Below are 21,407 nucleotides of genomic sequence, written 5' to 3'. Positions count from 1 at the left end.
GAACGAGATTTTAAAGATGAATTTCTTTAGTTGGTTTTGGGATTTCTGGAGTTGGCTGCTTTATATGATTAGATCAAGAAATGCTAAGGACTCTACTTCTAATAGTAGAGAGAACAGTGGTAGTCCTTGGCATGAACTATTTAGAGATTTATGTAAAATAAATGCATTTGATACTCCCGATTCACTGCTTGTGAGAAGTAAGGAGTTTAAGGACTCTATACATAATACTTTTGACCAAACGTAGGGAAGCAAGGAATATAATGAAATTGGTTGGTTGGTTGCTCCTATGTTTGCTGGACAAAGTGATGAATGAAAACGATGAACTCTGGGATTCTGACTCCCAGATCCAGAAGCACATATTGAGCCTCAAATCTTCTAAGATTGCCCTGAGTGAGAGTCTTATCTCCTGTCGAGAAAGAGCTGAAATTGTGGAAAATCAGACACAAGCTTTTATCATGCAAGTGGTTGACCTGCAATTAAATTTGCCTGGGGGGAAAAGCCTCTTGCTTTATGTAAATGGGTTCCTTCAACAGGAGAAAAACTCTTAATCACTGTAGCTTCCTTGCCAGATGGAAACCCGATTTTTATATTTATTTACTTATTTATTTATTTATTTTGAGACAGAGTTCCACTCTTGTTGCCCAGGCTGAAGTGCAATGGCGCCATCTCGGCTCACCGCAACCTACACCTCCCAGGTTCAAGCGATTCTCCTGTCTCAGCCTCCCAAGTAGCTAGGATTATAGGCATGCGCCACGACGCCCCGATAATTTTGTATTTTTAGTAGAGACAGGGTTTCTCCATGTTAGTCAGGCTGGTCTTGAACTCTCGACCTCAGGTGATCCGCCCTTCTTGGCCTCCCAGCCTATTATTTTGAATTGCATATCTGATGGCTGGTCTGAATGCTCAGTCTACCTAGTAATATCTCTGCAGTTTGCAGCAACACCCTTACTATTATAAAAGGATATGAGCCATTTCAAACCATCAAAGAAGAAAGGAAAAATACCAGAAAATTTTGGGGGTCTTGGCTGATGTCCTAACTGGTGGTTGGGGACGGAGCCAGTCCAGCGGCTTACTTTTCAGCAACACCAAGGCGTGTCCTCAGCCGGATGCCTTCAGTTGCCCCAAGACATTATTCTAGTCCTACACCACGGCTAGACCTTCGTGATAGGAAACAAAGCCAACATTTCTTTCCCCGCAAAGAGAGAGAGAGAGGTGGCAGGGTTGCATCCTGTCTTCCGTAGCTGCGCCATTTGCTTTCAACAGGCTAGTCAGAGGTTCTGCGCTTCCTCTGCATTCAGAAGAAAGTCTGAGGAGAAGCAGCCTTGGAAAAAAGTGAAGAGTTTAGGTCCACATTTACTCACCATTCAGGTATCCCAGATAAGTCCCCAAAATGATGCAGAATTTTTCTCTCAGCCCCTTTTCCGGACTCATAGCAGGGTCACCCTGTCAACTTAGCCTGCTGCGACCAGCCCCTTGCAAGGCCGGAGCACGTGAGTGAGCCAGTGCAGGATCTGGTGGGGCCCGCCGCCAGACCAGGCGTGTCACCTAGAAGGGAATGCGGTGGTGCCCAGGCAAGGATGCTCGCGACCCTGAAGCCCCAGAGAGGATGTTAGTGTGCTAATTAGCTCTTTTAATTCCACCATCCACATCCTGATAGATGGTGGTATGTTAACAGTTCAGTCGCCCCCTGACTCTGTTGCATGAGGCACCTGCCCTCCGCTGGTGGGGGCCAAAGGCCAGTGTGACTGCCTTTCTGGGAACCTGCACTCAGCGGGTCCCAAGCTCTTGTGCAGTATCCAAGAAGAATGAGCATATGCTGACAATCAAAGAGGGAACAAGGTGCCGAATTTTATTGAGTGATGATACAGTTTTCTGCTGAGAGGAGATGCGGGGGCTGTCACCCTACCCGAAAGCAAGAATGTCCCCCCAATTTGGGTGAGTCTAGGACTTTTATAGGCTCAGAACAGGGGAGGGGCAGGCCATAGATAGTGCTGGAAAAGGCAACATTCGATTAATTAAAAGACATTATTCAGAAATAATCAATCAGGAAAGGGCGGGCTAAAAAGGAACAGAAGGTCTCACTCTGGGTCTTGGGTTTCATCTGAAACCAGCAGTCTGGTCTTTTAGCTTTTCAGGCTGTTTTTTGTCTTGAAGGTGGGAATGTCACTGGGGACTCATCTCTAGCTGCCTAGGCATTTGGCTGCCTCCCGTCTTTACCAACATTTCAGTTTCAAAATATCATTTACGCTCATTATTATTTAAATTGTGGTAGTTTTTAAACCGGCCATGAGATTGCTCACTATTTCTCCTTGCACAGTATTACAAAGGTTATAGCACAGCTATCTGCACTGGAAGAGATCAAGATGGTTTGGGAACAGAACAGTGAAAAACACTTAGAAGTAGTTTTTTATTCAAATGCTGTGATATGTTTTTGAGGGAGGTCATCAAGGAATGGGCATCCTCAACATTCACTTTCACGATGTAACTAGATGAAACAATAGACACCTCTCAGTGTAGCCAACAGCTTGTTGTTGTTCACGATGGGCACACTGACACTTTTAAAAAGAGAAATCGCATTTTTTGAGTGGTCCCTTTTGAATATTGCAAGGGCTGATGATGTTTAGAAATGGTAAAATGTTATTTTGCCAAATAAATATTTGACTAAGAAAAAAAAGTCTTCACACTCTTTGCACAGATGGAGCTTCTACAATGACTGGCAATACATCTGCTTTTGCTACTTCAGTGAAAAAAAATCATCTTATGTCATTGTCACACGCTGCTTTTTACAGAGACATGCACTGGCAACAAAAGCTTTTGCAACAAACCTGAAAGGAGTTTTGTCAAGAGCCATAAATGTTATCAATAAAATCAGATGCAGATCTCTGAGTCACCTTATTTACATTTTTTTAAAATAGAAATATAATGTTATATTCATCTCTACCATATGGAAATTCAATGAATTTCAAGACAAGCCTTGCTGTTCTGGATCAAATTACAGCAGAAATTTTACTTTTTTGAAAAAAAAAAATTACTCTTGGATCATTTTGGAAGAATGCATTTTATCTATTGGTTGATTTACCTGACAGGTATTTTTAACCAAATGAATAAGATAAATCATTAAAAATTCTGAAGTCACCATATGGACACTTCTGAAAAATTTCAAGCTTTCTTGACTAAGTTGCCAAAAAGGAAAAGTAGAGTCAGACATACGTATGTCTGACTTTAAATTCTGAGGGAAATATTTTAACATAATTGAATGGTTTTATATAATGTTCTGTCAATTTATTTGAAAAGAGAAGTTTACAAAGACCCAGAAACACATCAGAACATTTTCAAAAGGTATTTCTGCATTGATAGCACTATAGATGAATCATAGATTCGCAATCCTTTCTTCTGATGTAAACTGTTTCAAAGATGTTGAACTAGCCAAAGATGAACTCATTGATGTTAGAAAGAACTTTTTACAATTGGAATTTTACTCAAGCAGCCCTGGACAATCCTAATGTTCATTGTGACAAACGAGTCCTTGCATTCTAAAGGGATATATATATATATATACGAAAGCTTTAATTTCATGTTCAATAATATATCTTTGCAAATAGATATTTTCTGCTCTTGTAACCATCAAAATAAAAATAAAAATAAAAATCAATTAGATGTCCATCATAAAGTATGTGACTTCACATGTTAATGGTCTTATTCAAGCTAAGCAGCATCTACTATTACAGTAAAACGTTAAAAAATAATCTTAACTTATATTTAATACATATTCTTTTGTTATTGATGCATTAATAAATGTGTATATTACCATATAATAAATATAGTTTTTAATATTTAGTAAGTAATTCAATATACTTTTTCTTTCAAATCTTATCTATTTTTTAATCTATTACAAACATTAATCTGAGAAATTCATACGCTTTACTTTACAGCTACATCTAAACCTTTGAATGCAAGGACTTTTTTGCTTATCTGTGGTGGTGGATATCACAAAAATTATACACGAATCTTTATTTTTTAGCTCACCAGCTATTGTTAGTGTTAGTGTATTTTATATGTTGTCCAACACAATTCTTCTTGACATATGGCCCAGGGAAGTCAAAACATTGGACATCCGTGCTTTAACAGATTGTTATGGCTCAGAAATGGTTAAGAATGCCCATCTCTTCTCTACCATTTTATATATATATGTGTGTGTGTGTGTGTGTGTGTGTGTGTGTGTGTGTGTGTAGCGTATATAAATATATAACCATATATATCTATAGGGTATATATATATAACTGTATATATATATGTGGTTTTCTGGCCTCCAATTGATAGGTTATATATTCCCTTGATTTAATATAAAAACCACTTACCAATATTCTGAACACTGAGCAAAAATGTACATCACTCCCTATATTGACTACAATTTTTTCCATCCATAGTTTAATGCATTTACAGAAAATAATGAAATACAGATGTATACTTAGATATAAAATATTTTCAAGTCACAATTTTCACCAGCATCAATTGACAATAGGTATCAGCTAGAGTTCATAGGCATTCTTGTATGGTTAGTCTGTCCAGTACAGGGTTTTAATACTTACTTTTTGTCTGCATACTGCTACTTCTTTTCCAAACGAATTCTGTGGCATGACCTTGAAAAAAATCTTAATCTTATGTCCACAAGTTTATTTCAGTTGCTATTGTTGCTCTTGAACTGCACCACACTAACCTGTGAGTCGTCAAGTCCATTTGTCTGTAATTGACTAAATTAAACATCTCAAATCCAATTTACTCGATCCTTCTACCATCAAGGGAGAAAATGATGCTTGTCTGTCAGTTAAAATGAAATGGGCTTAAAATGACAACCAAAAAGAAATGAAAAGAACAAAAAAATGAAAAAAACCAATTCCTTAAGGAATTCAGTGGCATTACTCTCTATTGCTAAAGATAAGATATGCAGATTACAAAATTAAAAGAATAATTAAAAAGCCATATAAAATAGTTCCACTCTGAATACATTATACTGTTTCTGATAAAGTGAAGGAAAAGTTAAAATAGGGAGCCTTACTCCATTCTCTCAACCGCAGTCATGCCTATGATAAAATCTAAGAATCCTATGTATGACTCTCTTTTGTCTTTCCCATGAAACTTTTAATTGACCATTATGTTTCTGACAATATTCCTTTTCTCTTTTCAATCCATTTGTTCAATTTAAAGTCTACTTGACTCCTTTGTTACCCTTAGCCACTATTCCCAGAGCAGTTCTTAAAGCGCAGTCCCTGGAATGAAAACAGCAGCATCACTTAAGAACTATTTAGTAATACAAACTCTTGGGCCTCACCCCAGACTTACTTGCTCAAAAACTCTGGGGGACAGAGCTCATCCACCTCTGTTTTAGGAATATCTGTTTTAATTCGATAATTCTTAACATTAGTAAGTACTAATACTAATAACGTAGCTTCTAGCATTGTGTGGAACATATTTAACAGAAGATGAGTGTTAATTTAATGCACTTGCACATAGTAGTTATTGGATACAAATCAATAAATTTCAACTGATATTTTTCTGAAGTATCAGTTGACATAAATACCAAATTCTGATGTAGATTTTTCCTGGGCTGCCCATTTTGTTTCTTTTTAAAATTCAGCCAATATCAAATTGTTGTAGAAGTATATTTTGCTTTCTTTAGACTAACAACTGAAAAATATTCTACTTATTTGAATTTTAAGAATATATGATAGGGTGACTATGGTAAAAAATAATTTAATCATATCTTTTAAAATAACTTGAAAGTGTAATTGTCCCATTGGTAACTTAAAGAATAAATAATTGAGGGGATGGATAGCTCATTCTCCATGACATGTTTATTTCACATTACATGCCTGTATCAAAATATCTCATGAACCTCATAAATATATACATGTACTGTGTACCACAAACACTAAAAATCAAAAAGTATTTGTGATTACTTTTGAGAAAACACATTTAGAGTTGCAATTTAGAATCTCCTTAAAATGTCCAATCACTTTTAAATTTTACTGTTGTATGTTCACGGCACAATCACTGATTATGTTGAACTATTTAGAAACTATTTTTATGTCATTGTAACCTATAATTTCTCAGAAATGTTTTGTAATTTTTCATTAATGAACACTTTCTACATAGAGCTCAAGGTAATTCATACATTATATTTTCTTTATAGACTTTCTTTTCCCCTACGAGCGTCATAGAACATAAAGGAAATTCAGATTCTTTTTCCAAAAATTGTGTACAGGTCTCTGTAACACTCAACAGTTTTTTCTTCTTAATGTCAAATAATTCCCCATTTCTTTAAAAAGTTCCTTCTCAAGTTATTCATCCATAATGTTTTCCAATGTCTTGCTTGGGGGTTTGATAAAGATTTGAATAATATGACATTTTGTGAAAATAACTGGGTAGCTTTCAGATTAATGTAATAAAACATGAAAACACATAAATTGTACATTTCTCAGGATATATAGTGAAAAAAGCACTGATCATGGAATCAAGAAGCACGTGAGCCCTGACAGCAAATGTATTTGTAACCTTGGGCAAGTTTTTTAACCAATATTAAAACTTCTTACCTGTTAAATTGGTTGATGTGAAGATAAGATCATGTAATGTGAATATAAAGTCTGTATGAATGCATCAGTTTGTTTCAGATGTTGTCTTACATTAAATTATGGTTACAGAACTCTGACAAATATACTCATGCTTTTCTGAAAGTATATATATATGTTTATCTCCAAATTTCCATCAAAATTCCTTGTTAAAAAGAGATCCTAAGTAGAAAGGCTAACTAAGACACTTGCATTTTTATTTGATACTACAAAATTAAGGCCAAAATTATAGAAAACAGAAGCACATGCAATTTGACATGATAAATTATGATGTATTAAATCTAACAATTTACAATAGCTTCAATTTTTTTCATTATTGATTTGACTATGTGATAGTACATGCATAGAGCAATATATATACTTCTGCATACTTGTGAATGCATCACTATATTTAAAGCATTTCACAATTTTTCATAGTTATCATCCTATAGAGATATTCAAATTATCTGCAACATTATAATTCTACTTGAACTCGTTAAGTTCAGAGAAAGACGAGATGAGAAACAAAAAAAACCAGTGCTAAGCTTGAGTGTACTTCCCACAGAAGGCAAAAAAGGAAGAATTCGGCACAACAAACATAAATCTTCTGAAAATAATAGGGATGTACTTAATAAAAAATTAGATGGTCTATATAAGATGTAACTTCCGTGTATGCATAAAGATCTGTTTATATAGGGAAATTAAACTTATACTTGACTGGGAAGAGTCAATAGTTTCAAACCATCTATCCCTAAATTAATAATAAAATTTAACCAATTTGGCAGTCCATATTTACAAATAAAGCTTAAAAGGTGATAGTAATATCTTCTTCATAGGTGATATTTGGAATCAATACAATGTCCTGTAGAATAATCACATAAGAACTCAGCCATTTTTGAGAGATCCATAGGTATTTGTGCCTAATATTTGATACGTGAGGAGCCATTTAGCTACAAGGATGCTCATTATAGTAACAATGTAGTGAAAAATTAGAACTATCAGAAATGCTCAATGATAAGAGGTTGATTAGATACCTTGGGTTACACTGATATAGGCATTATATATATTTTAAAATATTATGCCATAGAACACAACTTTGACATAGTAATGCTGCCATATTAGTACTGACAACTCATACTTTTCCAGAGCTTGTTCACATATCAGGCACTGCTGGAAGTACTTCCTATATGATAATGAATTTAATCTTTGTGAAAGCTTTATGCAATAGGTACGACCATTATTCTTCCTATTTTACAGATGAGGAAACTGAGGCACCCAGAGGTTCTTATATCACATAACCAAGTTTATAAAACTATTGAGCGGAAGAGCCTGGTAGTCTAGTTCTGGAGTCTTTGCTCTTATATTTTAAGGCATATAAAAGGACAATTCAAAATAACACTCCATGTACAGCATGATTCTAAATGTGTATAGTAATTAGGTGAATAGACATACAGAATTATATACATAACTATATTTAGGGAAAAATTGAAATTTATAAAGCAATATTTTAAGAGACATTAGGAATGAGTTTTTTAAAAGTTTGTGAGCATTTTTATTTTCCAAATTTCCTGTGGTTAGCCTATACTTCGTTGGAGCTCATTTTTTGAAATACTAAAACAGAAACTTTGTAAGTCAGCCAACACCTTAGTAACACAGGACTTGTCACCAAGTAAATAATTAAGTAATAGGTCATCTCAGTAAGACAGTTTCAGCAACAGTTTATGAGAATCCAACATTCATTACATATAAATATTTGTTAAAGTGCAGATGAGATGAGACAAAAATGGGCATGCTGTGAAAATGGCATGCTGGACATATGAAAGTGACATGGGGCAGACACAAAAATGTTCAAGAGGGAAAAAATTAGAAAAGAGAGATAAATCATGATTTTTACGATAATGTGAAATGAGAAGCTTAAATTTAATCATTAGTTTGAAGGCAAAAAAACTGAATAAACTAAATTTTAAAATGAAACATTTGTGACTGTGTAATAGATTTACTTCAAAACTGATTTTAATTTCTACATGTCAATTATGTTTTCATTTCCTTTTATTTAAGTTAAACTCGACATTTACTCATTTCTGGACTTGTGGGAAAGAGATCCCCAAACTTAAAAAAAAAAAATCAACAAAAAAAGTCACAGCAATAGTTACAAAATGCAATATTTTGTTTGAAAATATCAGCTGTGAATGTTATAGACAAGATTCCTACACTGTGAGGTAATTGGACTAAATGACCCTAAAGTGTCATTAAGTTGGAAACACTGTGATTATAATTATAAGCAAGAAAAGAAATGATAACCGTAAGACTAATACTAATAGTGACACTAAAACTAATATTCATAGCAATGAAAGATCAACGTTAACATCAATACAAATGTTTATATTAAATCCACTATCAGTTCTAATTAATATCAATATGAAGCAAGTGACCATCATGCATGATGTTGAGTTTTACATGAACTTTTATTAAATCCTGACAATAATGTTGTAAATAATATATTATTATATTTACTTCATAAATAAGAAAAAATGAAAGTCTATATAATTAAGTAACTTGTCTGATGTATGACAGTTAGAAAGTGAATGTCTCAAGATTGCCCATTTTCAGAGACTATGCTTCCCCAACCAAATATTAGTTTGGCTTGGGTCTTTTAACACAGAATTACTGTCATGCTAAGCCATCTCAAATTATAACTTACCTTGTATTATACTAAAAATAGCTTCTCCATCAAATTTTATGAAAAGTTTTAATCCTCTTTTGCTGCTTTTAGTAGAGCTGTGATTTTCCCCCCAGATTCATGCTACAATTTCCTATTAGCAATTTCAAATCAGATAAAATAAAAACATATTTTGAATAAAGCATTTCTTTGGCTCATGGGAAATACTAAAAGTTAATTTTCTACTAGCACTGTGGCAAACACAATGAACTCTTGATGTTCAGTGGCATTTCACTAATATGGTTTTGTCTCTAGAGTTTCTGCTTCTTCACTAGCAATTACTATTTTTTTACTCCACAATTTCTTTTGTTTTATTGTGCTATTCTTACTAAATTCTTTCCTAGTGTTAATGCATTTGAAAATACTATCATAAAATTTTATATGCCAATAATAATAAAATATTATTGATGGGCTGGTTAATTGAAATCAATTATTAATAAGTAAGTGAGTGGCCTGAGCATGTCTATTAAAGATCAAATTTCTTTATGCTTTAATTGCTTTTCAAAATTCATTTTGATTCCTTAGATAAATAGAGATCAAATTGTGTAGCAAACAAGGCTTACACATCACTTTTTTGACTTTAATACCAGCATTTATTTATCACACTTTAAAATAAAATTGTTAAGATGGGCTTATGCGTAAGTATTCTTTGCTATAACCACTTGATATTTCTGAAATAACAATCAGTGAGAACGAACTGTCTTTATTCAAGGGAACTAGGTAGCTCTAAGTAGGACGCATTTATCTTTCCTGCTCATAGCTCCATGTGATCAATAACAGCTATTTGACTAGACAGTTGTTAAGGGTTCTGTGTGCAGATTCTGTCATGAAAAGTGCAATTCCAATTGATCCACCTGGGGACTGATGGGTTACCAGTGGTCTCAATAGTATGAAGTGGAAAAACTGAACTAACTGGACACAGACTAAAAGCAATTTTCTATTCCTCTTAGAAGGAGGATGCATAAATATATGGCCATTTAAGCCCTGCTGTTTTTCTTCTATTTAATACATGTATTAAACACTTTATCTTATTCATAAATTACAGATTTTGTTAATATATTCTTAATTTTCACTACCTTCAAATCAAGTTTGATATTAGAACAGTGCTTTTGAACAATGTATTTCTGATTTAGTTACTTCCCCACATTAAGAAAAGTAAAACCGAAGGAACCCATTTAAAAATAGAAAAAAAAAATGTGTAAAATTTAAAATACCAGAAAGACTTTAACCCAAAATATTTACACTCTACAACACCAAAACTTCTCTTTTGTTTTTGAAGATCTCCTTGCAACAAGGACTGACCCAGCCCTTATATTAATTGATATTCCTGAAATGCTCAAATTACTTGCTAAGATTTAAAGAAAAAAATATCTCAGTCCATACCCCAACCGATGACCCCAGCCAGGAGAAATAGCCTGTCTGTTCTGCCATTTTCCTATCTCTGAAATGGAAATGAAAATAGTGAATTGGTACTTGTAATTATTGTGAAAAATTACTGCAAACCACTTAGAAAAATACAAAGTGCTACCCAAATTGTTGCTAATTATAATAATCACACTACATGTGGGTGTCCTATGCACAAAACCATAAGTTCAGAAATGTAAGTAAATTACTGAGAAACTCTACTGAAAAAATTGTCTTGGCCAGGCGTGGTGGCTCACACCTGTAATCCCAGCACTTTGGGAGGCCGAGGTGGGCGGGTCACCTGAGGTCAGGAGTCCGAGACCAGCCTGACCAATATGATGAAACCCTATCTCTACTAAAATTACAAAAATTAGCCGAGTGTGGTGGCATGTGCCTGTAATCCCAGCTACTTGGGAGGCTGAGAAAGGAGAATCATTTGAACCTGGGAGGTGGAGGTTGCAGTGAGCCGAAATTGCGCCATTGCACTCCAGCCTGGGCAACAAGAGAGAGAAAAAAAATTTTCTTGATGGACAAAACCAAACCATGTTAGTTTTTTAGAAGGCATGGATCAGCAGAAATAGTGATACACTGACAATAGAGAGAGCTGTGGTAATTAGTACAATCCTCAAAATCTGTTGAAAAACATTAACGTCAATATAAATCATAGTGGGAGAATGTAGGTTTGTCTTTCTCATTTGATACAATCTGACATTTTTACCATTCTTAAATATGTGATTAGGGTCTATAATTGCCTTTATTTCTGTGCCCATTTCCTTCTTACTGTAATAGCTTTAGTGACTCTTCTTTCCCTTTCTCTATTCCCCAAATGAAGTGAACTCCTTGAAGTCTTGTGAGTCTCAATAACTGAGTTGTTGGAGGTGATATAGGTTCTGCTCCATTCCCAAAGTAAGAACTCTTCAGATCCCATACTTTATTCTCATGGACACACTATTGACTGATAGCCTACCTGCTTCTATTATCAACAAGATGACTCTCCTTTTTTCCTTCAGTGTTACAGAGAGGCTGGATTGGGAAACAGTGATTTAAACCAAGTCACATTTTTGTCGATGACTCTGAGTCCTGGAGCTCCCCATCATGACTTTGTAGGAGTATACCATAAAGGAAAAAACAAAGTTATCTTCTAGACATCTGCATAGGTTACATATTAATAGTATCAACTGTTTCATTCTCAGAATCTAAACATGCTTGTAATTATAAAGCACTGGAATATTAATTGAAGTGAAAGAATTTCACTGCCAACTGTCTTCTGCTATTTTAGTAAAATAACATTTCAGGATGCACAAACAAGCAAAAACTGTAGTGGATTCATGCTCTTTTGCGAACCGTAATCAAAACATCAACGTGCTTCAAGGACCACTGAGTTAATAATAAAAAGGGAGCAAGTATTTCTGTCCTTGTTATAAAAGCCAAGTGCTAATTGCCATTATTATTATATATACTTATAGTTTCTTTTTAACAACATTATTGAAGTAAACTGCACCTACCATAGAATTCACCCTTTTAAATTATACAATTCAGTAGCTTTAGTATATTCACGAAGTTGTGCATTAATAATCACAATCTAACCTCAAAATATTTCTGTCACTCCAACATAAACCTCACATGCTTTAACAGTCATTCCCTATTTCTTCCTCTTGGCAGCCCCTGGCAACCACTAATATATTTCCTGTCTTTATACATCTTTCTATTCTAGACAATTCATATTAATGGATTCATACCATATGTACACTTTTATGTTTGGCTTATATCATTTAGTTATTTTCAAAGTTCATCCATGTTGTAGGATGTATCAGGATGTCACTTATCTATGTTGGTAAATAATAGTGCATTGTATGTATATACTTCATTTGTCTTGTCCATCTCTTGAATGATATTTGGGCTGTTTCTGCTTTTTGGTTATTGTGAATAATGTCACTATAAACATTCATGTGCACCTTTTTATGTGGTCATTATATTATAATTTTTCTTGTCTATATATCTAGGAGTAGAACTGCTGGATCATATGGTAACTCCAAGATTGAATTTTGAGGAACTGAGAAACGGTACTCCACGGTAGTTACATTACTTTACTTTTTCAATGTCAATCCACGAGAGTCCCAATATTTCCAAATTCTATTTGAAACTTTTTCCTTTTGTTTTAGTTTTTCCATAGCTATTCTAATAGGTGTGAAGTGATATCTCATTGTAGTTTTGATTTACATTTCTGTAATGTCTGATGATATTGAGCATTTTATGTGCTTATTAATTCCTTGTATATCCTCTTTATAGAAATGTCTATTTAAATCCTTTGCCCATTTTTAATAAAGTTAAACATTCTTTACTATTGAACTGTAAAGGTTCTTTATATATCCTGGATAATATACCTTTTAATTATATAATTTGAAAATATACTTTTTTCATTCTGTGATTGCCTTTTCACTTCCATGATAGTGCCCATTTGGAACAATTTCTTTTTAAAATGTTGAAAATGCCCAAATTATTTTGATGTTGCTCTTTGTGCTTTTGTTGTATTATCTAAGCAGTATGTCATTAGACTGAGTCTGTCTTCACATTTTGAATTTTTAAGCAACAAAGTGCAACCTAACTTACCATGTAACCAAACAGAAACTTAATTTATGAGTCCAATTTTTGTAACAGATAACAGTTCCTGAGCAAATCACCAGCAGTCAAACTCAGCCAATCACAGGCAGCCAACTGATCTGACCATAACCAAATAAGCAAACAGCCTATCCGTAACCAATCAAGCTATGTCTGTACTTGATTTTTGTGTTTTGTCTATAAATATTCACTGTCCGCATTACAGAGCAGAACTCTCTGAAGCTCTCTGGTTTCTGAGTGCAGCCCTAGTCACGAATCATTCTTTCCTCAAATAAACTCTGTTCAATTTAATTTGTCAAAAGTTTTTCATTTACCAGTTTTATGTTTAAGAAACCATTGCTTAACCCAAAGTCATACAAATTTCCTCGCATGTTTTCTTTTAAGAGTATTATAATTTTTTCTATTACATGTAAATCTTTGATCCGTTTTGAGGTTTTTTTAATATGCGGGGAAATAAAGGTTTAACTTCATTCTGTCAGATGTGGCTGTCCAATTGTTCAAACATTATTTGTTGAAAACACTATTATTTCCTCATTTTCTCATCTTGGTCAAAATTAGTTAGTTATAAATGCAAAGGATTTTTTAAAATATGCTCTCAATTCTGTTCTATTGATCAATAACTCTATCTTTACACCAGTGCCATACTCTTTTGATTTCTGTAGCTTTATAATACAATAAATAGGGAAAGGTGAATCCTCCAACTTTGTTCTTCTCTCTCAAGATCGTTTTGGCTGTTCTTGGGTTTTTGCATTTCAATGTAAGTTGAAAAATTAGCTTGTCAATTTACGTTAAAAATTATCTTGATATTTCATTAGAAATTATATTGAATCTACAACTCACTATGGGCAACAATGTCATCTTGATAATAATGAACATGGAATATCTCTCCACTTACACATCTTTAATTTCTATCAGCAGTATTTTATAATTATCATTATGCAACTCCTGCACTGCTTTGACTATTTTATTTTCCAATGTTATTTTGATTATAATTGTTTTATTAATTTTATTTTAGATTGTTCATTGTTAGGATATCAAAACGTAGTTGAATTTTGTATACTGGTCTTACATCCACCGAGTTTGTTAAACTTGTTTGTTACTCCCTTTTTCTACACACAGTCTCATGTTGTCTTGTAGGTTGTATTATAGTGAAGGGAAAAGTGCAATAATTCTTTCACTATTCTATCAAAATAGAGGGGAAAATGCAGTATGTTCTTGTGTGCTATGTATATGCAAAATGCATTTGCAGTTTTTCAATCAAGTTAATATTTATCACTCTTCTTATTTATATTATCCATCTGGCCCCTCACTTGTATTTGTGATTGGTATATGAATTTAGAGTCAGATAACCTGAGTTCAAGTCTTGGTTCTACTACATAGTAGCTATGCAACTTAAAAAAAACTATTAAGGTGTTAATATTACATTTTCAGCCTCACTATAGGCAACAATGTCATTGCCTATAAGGTCAGAATATTAATACCATACATCAGAGTTATTGTGAGAACAAAATAAGATGAAATGTACACTAAAATATTTTATCAATGGAAATGAATTATGAAAGTCATAGTTGTTATTTTAAAACTGATAGTTATTCTACCTTAGAACACATGGCCACAGGACAAAATTCCAATTTATTAGCATTCTATTTCTAGTTTACACACTAGAAATAGGACTTCACCTTGGATGAGCTGTATATCTTAAATGCATTTGTATAATCTTGTGAATCAATTGTAAGCCTTTGTATCCCCTGTAAAATGAAAATATTATTATATCTTAAGTAGTAACAGTCTACTTCCATCAACAGCAAAATACTTAGAGGGTGAACTGAAATGTGATATCAACAGTATAAACACTTTAGCCATGAATACTATATGAGTTTTGACTTCATAATGAGCATTCACTAAACTTGAATTATCTTATTCATAGTCTATACTTCTTCTATGCAAGACTTTCAGATTTTATTTCAATTTCTTTATGCAGCCCATAAATGAGCAGATTTGTAAATCATTGCTATTTGATGACTTTCAATTTTTAAACACTTTTCCCAACATATGATAGAATTGAAGAGATGTAAATATGTGAATAAAACATGCCAGTAACTAAATGGTGTAACTTCTTTTAAGTCAATCTTTTCTGCTTAGTTTTTTAGAATGAGGATATTTTCTCTATTGTGAAACAAAATATAGCAAAAATGTGATCAAATAGTCTTATAGTAGTGCTTGCTTTGTGCTAAGTACTAAATCTTTTAAAGACAATTTTGAAGCCAAAACAATGCTTCCTAGTTCTGAGAAAATCGAACTGACAATACAAGCTCAACTGAGCAAATGATAAACTCTCTCTCAGAGATTATAAAAATAATTTCACCAACTTCTCATCTTTCTCCATCATATGATGAAAATAAACACCACGATACTTTTAAGTAAAATGGAAGTTTATACATCTTAAATAAAACATTGTGGCTGCACTTGAAAAATGATAGTTTTTTGTTTATAAGACAGAAACATAAAGGAATACAAACTAATTTCACCACTTAAAAGAATAGCTAAAATATTGTGGTGATTCCTCAATGATCTAGAACCAGAAATACCTTTTGACACAGCAATCCCATTACTGGGTACATACCCAAAGGATTATAAATCATTCTACTATAAAGACACATGCACACATATGTTTATTGCAGCACTGTTCACAATAGAGAAGACTTGGAACCAACCCAAATGCCTATCAATGATTGACTGGATAAAGAAAATGTGACACATATACACCATGGAATACTATGCAGCCATAAAAAAGGATGAGTTCGTGTCCTTTGCAGAGACACGGATGAAGCAGGAAACCATTATTCTCTGCAAACTAACAGAAAACCAAATACCACATGTTCTCACTCATAAGTGGGAGTTAAACAATGAGAACACATGGACACAGGAAGGGAACAATCACACCCCAAGGCCTGTCGAGAGGTGGGGGGCTAGTGGAGGGATAACATTAGGAGAAACACCTAATGTAGGTGACGGGTTGATGGATGCAGCAAACCACCATGGCCCGTGTATATACCTATGTAACAAACCTCCATGTTCTGTACATGTATCCCATAACTTAAAGTATAATTAAATATGTATATTTTTAAAAATTATTTGAAAATAATAAACTCTATGTCATGTAATCTAACACTTAGATTTACATCTTTAGGCTCTGAAAATGTATGGCTTATTATTGGTTATAATCTCTCTATATTCGATCTCATTTATTTTTGTATATTTTACACAGCAGGGTGGGACTCTATATACAAGCCATAAGACACTATTTTACGCCAAGCTTTGTTATGGGAAGAATGTTTCATGGTAACTACAAGGAAAAACATAAATAAATGAAATTCCACCCTTCTAACCATATTATGTGACTTCAAGTAACCCCGGGACTTACAATTCCAAAGCTTACTTAGGGGGTTAGAGGCAGTAGATATCGGATTCTAAAAGGGCAAATGTTACAAGGATTGCCCAATACAGACAAGAAACTGTTTCCACAGCTTCTACATCCCTATAGAAATTAACATTTTTATCTCCTTTCTCAGGAGAATGCTTAATACAGTGGTCTTGGTAAATGATCAGTCCAACATCTTAGAATCTATAGCTCTGAGGATGGAAAGGCAAAAATCTGTACAGCTCAAAATATTAAACACTGTTATTTTATTTTGATCTATATTTATGTAAGCTTGAACATGGGTAAATGGCAATGTAATTGGTAGGATATCTAACCAGAAATCTTACTGTTCAAGAGGAAGATTTCCCCAAATAGAGTGACAAGGGAGGGGCTCATTGCAGATGTTGACAATTTTCCATTAAAATGCCTAAAAGGCCAGTTAAGTTAGTATTATGTGAATTCAAATGCTTTTAAAACAAACAAAAAAATTGATACCTTGAAATGAACAATCGATCTATATATGTGCTTGCATATTTATGTGTGTATGTATATATACCTCCCATATTTATTCATAAATACTCATATTTACATATGCATAGATATATTTTTATACTTAAGTATTGTTTCAATCACTTCTATTACTTTTTTAAAAATTTACTTATCTATGAACTACTGTCAACTCAGCTTTGGACCAAAGCACGTACCCTTTATTGGTGTCTTCTGCCAAAGTGATTTTTATACAATATTGCTAAAAAATTATTTCAAGCTGTAGTATGAAGGAGTGTTAAAGATATACTTACTTAAGGTAGGAAACATGTTTAAATGTTGTTATGAGTCTTCAACTCACTCAAAAGGTCAACATTCTATTACCGCTTCTTATGTACAACTTTCAGACATTTTTCAAGCAAAACGGCTAGGGTTAAAAGTCTGTTACCTGAGTTTCTGGAGCTTTGATATTTAATAATTTAACCTATTCTATGTAGGCTATACATTCTCCATAAGAGTTTTATAATAGCCTACCTAGGTTACTCCAGTGATCCATGGAGCTCAGTATTCTTTTTGGACAGTAACAACTTTTTTAATTGTTGTAATTTTTACAAGGCTCAAGAATTAATGATAACCGGCTACCTGAACTTAACACCTATTTAATTTTGTAAGGCTTTCTATTCAAATTTGTGACTGTAATTTTCCATTTGACTAGTTTCTTTCTTTATTGTTATTTGAAGATCTATGTAACTGACATCCCTCTAAAGTTACAAGCCAATAACCAAAAGCAGATCTTTAAACATTTGTAAAAACAGAACAAATATACATGTTACAATATACATAAACAAATTGTCTATGGTATGCTTGACTGTAGCATAAATTTAGGTCCCTTATGGTTCATTATTATAAAAAAGTCTTTTTCTTTTATGCTTACACTAATCAAAAATAAAACAAAAAATAAAAAGAGAACCCATAATACCACCTAAACCTAAAATTAAATTACCTTTGCCACCCAAAAATATTCCCAGAAAAAAAATAGGTAAACAAACTAAAATAATAGAAACAAAACATATAACCTCAATTTTTATACCCTACAAAGAGTTTCCACTAACTGGCTGAAAAAGCAGGAGTGAAAACAACAATATCAATAAACTCTTTATTTATTACTACATGAAATAGAGAAGTGCTAGCAATTTGTTGGAAGGGATATGATATGATCCATAAAAAGAGAATGTTGCACTAACTATCCTATGTCTGTATCAACCAGAAACTTGAATTGTGATTGTTAAATTGTTAATATACTATTTTGAAGAAATCAATTATTTTGCTCTTTACCCATATCTCTCTGTATTCATTTAAGAAATTGAACAAGGAAAACATGACAAAAAAAGGGAACAGGTAGAAGTATGGGAATGAAGGTGAAGGGAAACATAGGGATGGTAATAATCATGGCGCATTGTATTTTAGAAGATGTAGTAATAGTAAATGAAACAATTCAGATGGAATAAAAAGAAAAATGTTGGTATGTCTTTATTCTAGTCATATTTTTTGTACATTCATAAGTTGAGACAATCACTAAAGAAGACATTAAAGGTAAAATAATATTTCACTAAGGTACCATAGAGTTTCACTGGATAACTTCTGACTAAATAACAAAAATTGACCTAAGAAGTGAGCATATCAATTGGATCTTGAGCCAAAGATCTGATAACAGGACTCAATAGGACTCTCAGTAAAAAGTGAATTGACCCAAGGGAAATTTTTGCACCTTCTATAGAAAGGTGAATAAAAATACCCTTGTAGAACTTTTTATATCAGAAGATTGATAAGTTGATAGAAAAACAAAGGAGTTATCAAACCAAAAAACAAAACTAACAAGAGCATTCCTCATTACAGATGGATCTATGAAAATGAATACAGAAGAATAAAAAAAATTATCAGGGTGATTCACAGGAGTTTCTAAAAAGTGTGCATTTCAATTCCTGAAACATGAATATATGTTAGATTGTATGGCAAAGGGAAATTAAGGTTGTGAATCAATTGACCTGAAAATAGGAGATTATCCTGTATTATCTTGTTAGGCTCAATGTAAACAAAATGGTCTTGAAATGTGGAAGTGTGAGGCAGAAGAGAAGTCAATGTCATACTGAGGCAGAAACAAAGGAAAAATCAGTTAGGTAGATAGCTAAGGCTAGTCCTCAGAAAAGCAGCCTGCCTGAAAAATCTCAACAACAGGCAAAAATTCAGCAGCCTGGGGAAAACTCAGACTGCACCTGCACAGATAAGCAGGGAGGTTCCACCACAGAAGCCTTTTGGGTTTTGTGTGATTAACGGATTCCCAGGACAAAGTTTTCTCTCCTTTTCAGACATGTTCACAGTGGATTCTGTGGAAACTTGAATAAGCAGGAGGAGGTCTCACCTAAAACAAATCCACAGTTATACAAACAAGAGAAGTGGCGCTTTATGCTTTCCTAGAGATATACCCACAGCTGCATAAGAGGAGTTGTGCAGACAGCTTCACTGATAAGTTACTCAAACTGCTACAGAAATGACAGGAGTTTCTCATAAAGCTTTTGGATTCAACTGTACAAATGGCAACCCACTTGGGCTCCCCTCTCCACTGTGGAGAGCTTTCTTCTTTAGCTTATTAAACTTTTGCTCCAATATGACCCTTTGTGTCCATGCTCCTTAATTCTCTTGGTCATGAGACAACGAGCTTGGATAACACCTTAGACAACGAGACCAGTGACCACTGACCTGTTTCAACAGTGATGCAATGGGAGAAAGACTCCATCTATTCATTAATATCTCTGAAGATGGAAGGAGACGAGTAGCTGAGAAATTTGGGCAGCTTCTAGAAACTGAACAAGGCAAGGAAACAGATTCTCCTCTAGAACCTTCAAAATAGACAGCCGGAGGAAACCTTAATTTTATCCCAGTAAAACTCATTTTGATCCTCTGACTCCCAGAGCTGTAGTAGCATACATTTACATTGTTTTAAGCCAATAAGTTTGTAGCAATTTTTTACAGCAAGAATAGGAATCTAATATACCATGTTTTGGGGCAATAAAGGAAATTTAAGTCCCCCCTTTACATACATAACCCATAAACCAAAGATGAATTAACGTTTTTAATATTATAAACATTGAAGTAAATACATTCTAATGCTAAATATTAAAATCGAGAAAATATGAGATTAGTGACTAATTGATCTTGAAATACACAAGATATTTGTATTAAATTAGTTTTGACCTTATTAAATTAAATATTTTAGTAATAAATTTTTTTTGAACTAAGTATAAAAGAAAATAGCAAGCTAAAAAAACTACCTGAAACAAATGTGAGAAATAAGGGCAATATATTTTATATATAAAGGTTTATATTGCATCAAAACAAACTCTTCACTCTCAAGAGAAACATATGCAAGGAATATGAATTGACAATTAAAAAAGAAAATAAAATAATAAACATGAAATAAAGTTTTACTTTCAAAAGTAATGAAAGTAGAATATATAACATTGATTTAGACCTTTGAATCTAGAATCAGAATGTATGCAATCTATCACAGCTTACGTAACCTCTCTGTGCTTCAATTTCTTCACCTATAAGTGTTAACAATAATATTTTCACGATGTTGATGTCAGGAATGAATGAGTGAATCTATGCAAAGCATTTATTTAAGTGTGTGGTGCACATGTAGACAATTAAAAACTCTATTGACTGTTATTAATCAAATAAATGCAATTAAAATTATATAGAAAAATTACACAATGTTGGCAAGGGATTGAGAAATACATTCTCATCTATAAGTTTGGGGAATTTAATTGATTTAGTCTTTGTGCAAACAAACTGACAAGATGCATCAAATGTTTTACAAAGTGAAAAATTAAATAAAACATTGTAACTCAGTCATTAATATTATCTTTTCCTTGGAGTGTGAATGGATGAAAACAAAACACAGTTGTATACTCAGATAATGGAATGCTACACAGCAGTTAAAAAGAACAAACTATTGATTCACAAAACAATGTAGGTGAATCTCAAAATAATTCTGCTGAGTTAAAGAAGGCAGTCACAAATATTATATACTCTGTGGTTTTATTTGTATGACATTCCACTCATATGTCATTTCATTTATATGAAAACCCAAACT

This window comes from Macaca nemestrina, chromosome X (genome assembly GCF_043159975.1).
Source record: "Macaca nemestrina isolate mMacNem1 chromosome X, mMacNem.hap1, whole genome shotgun sequence".
Classification (NCBI taxonomy): domain Eukaryota; kingdom Metazoa; phylum Chordata; class Mammalia; order Primates; family Cercopithecidae; genus Macaca; species Macaca nemestrina.
The sequence above is the reverse complement of the archived record's forward strand: the minus strand, read 5'-3'. Positions refer to the sequence as shown.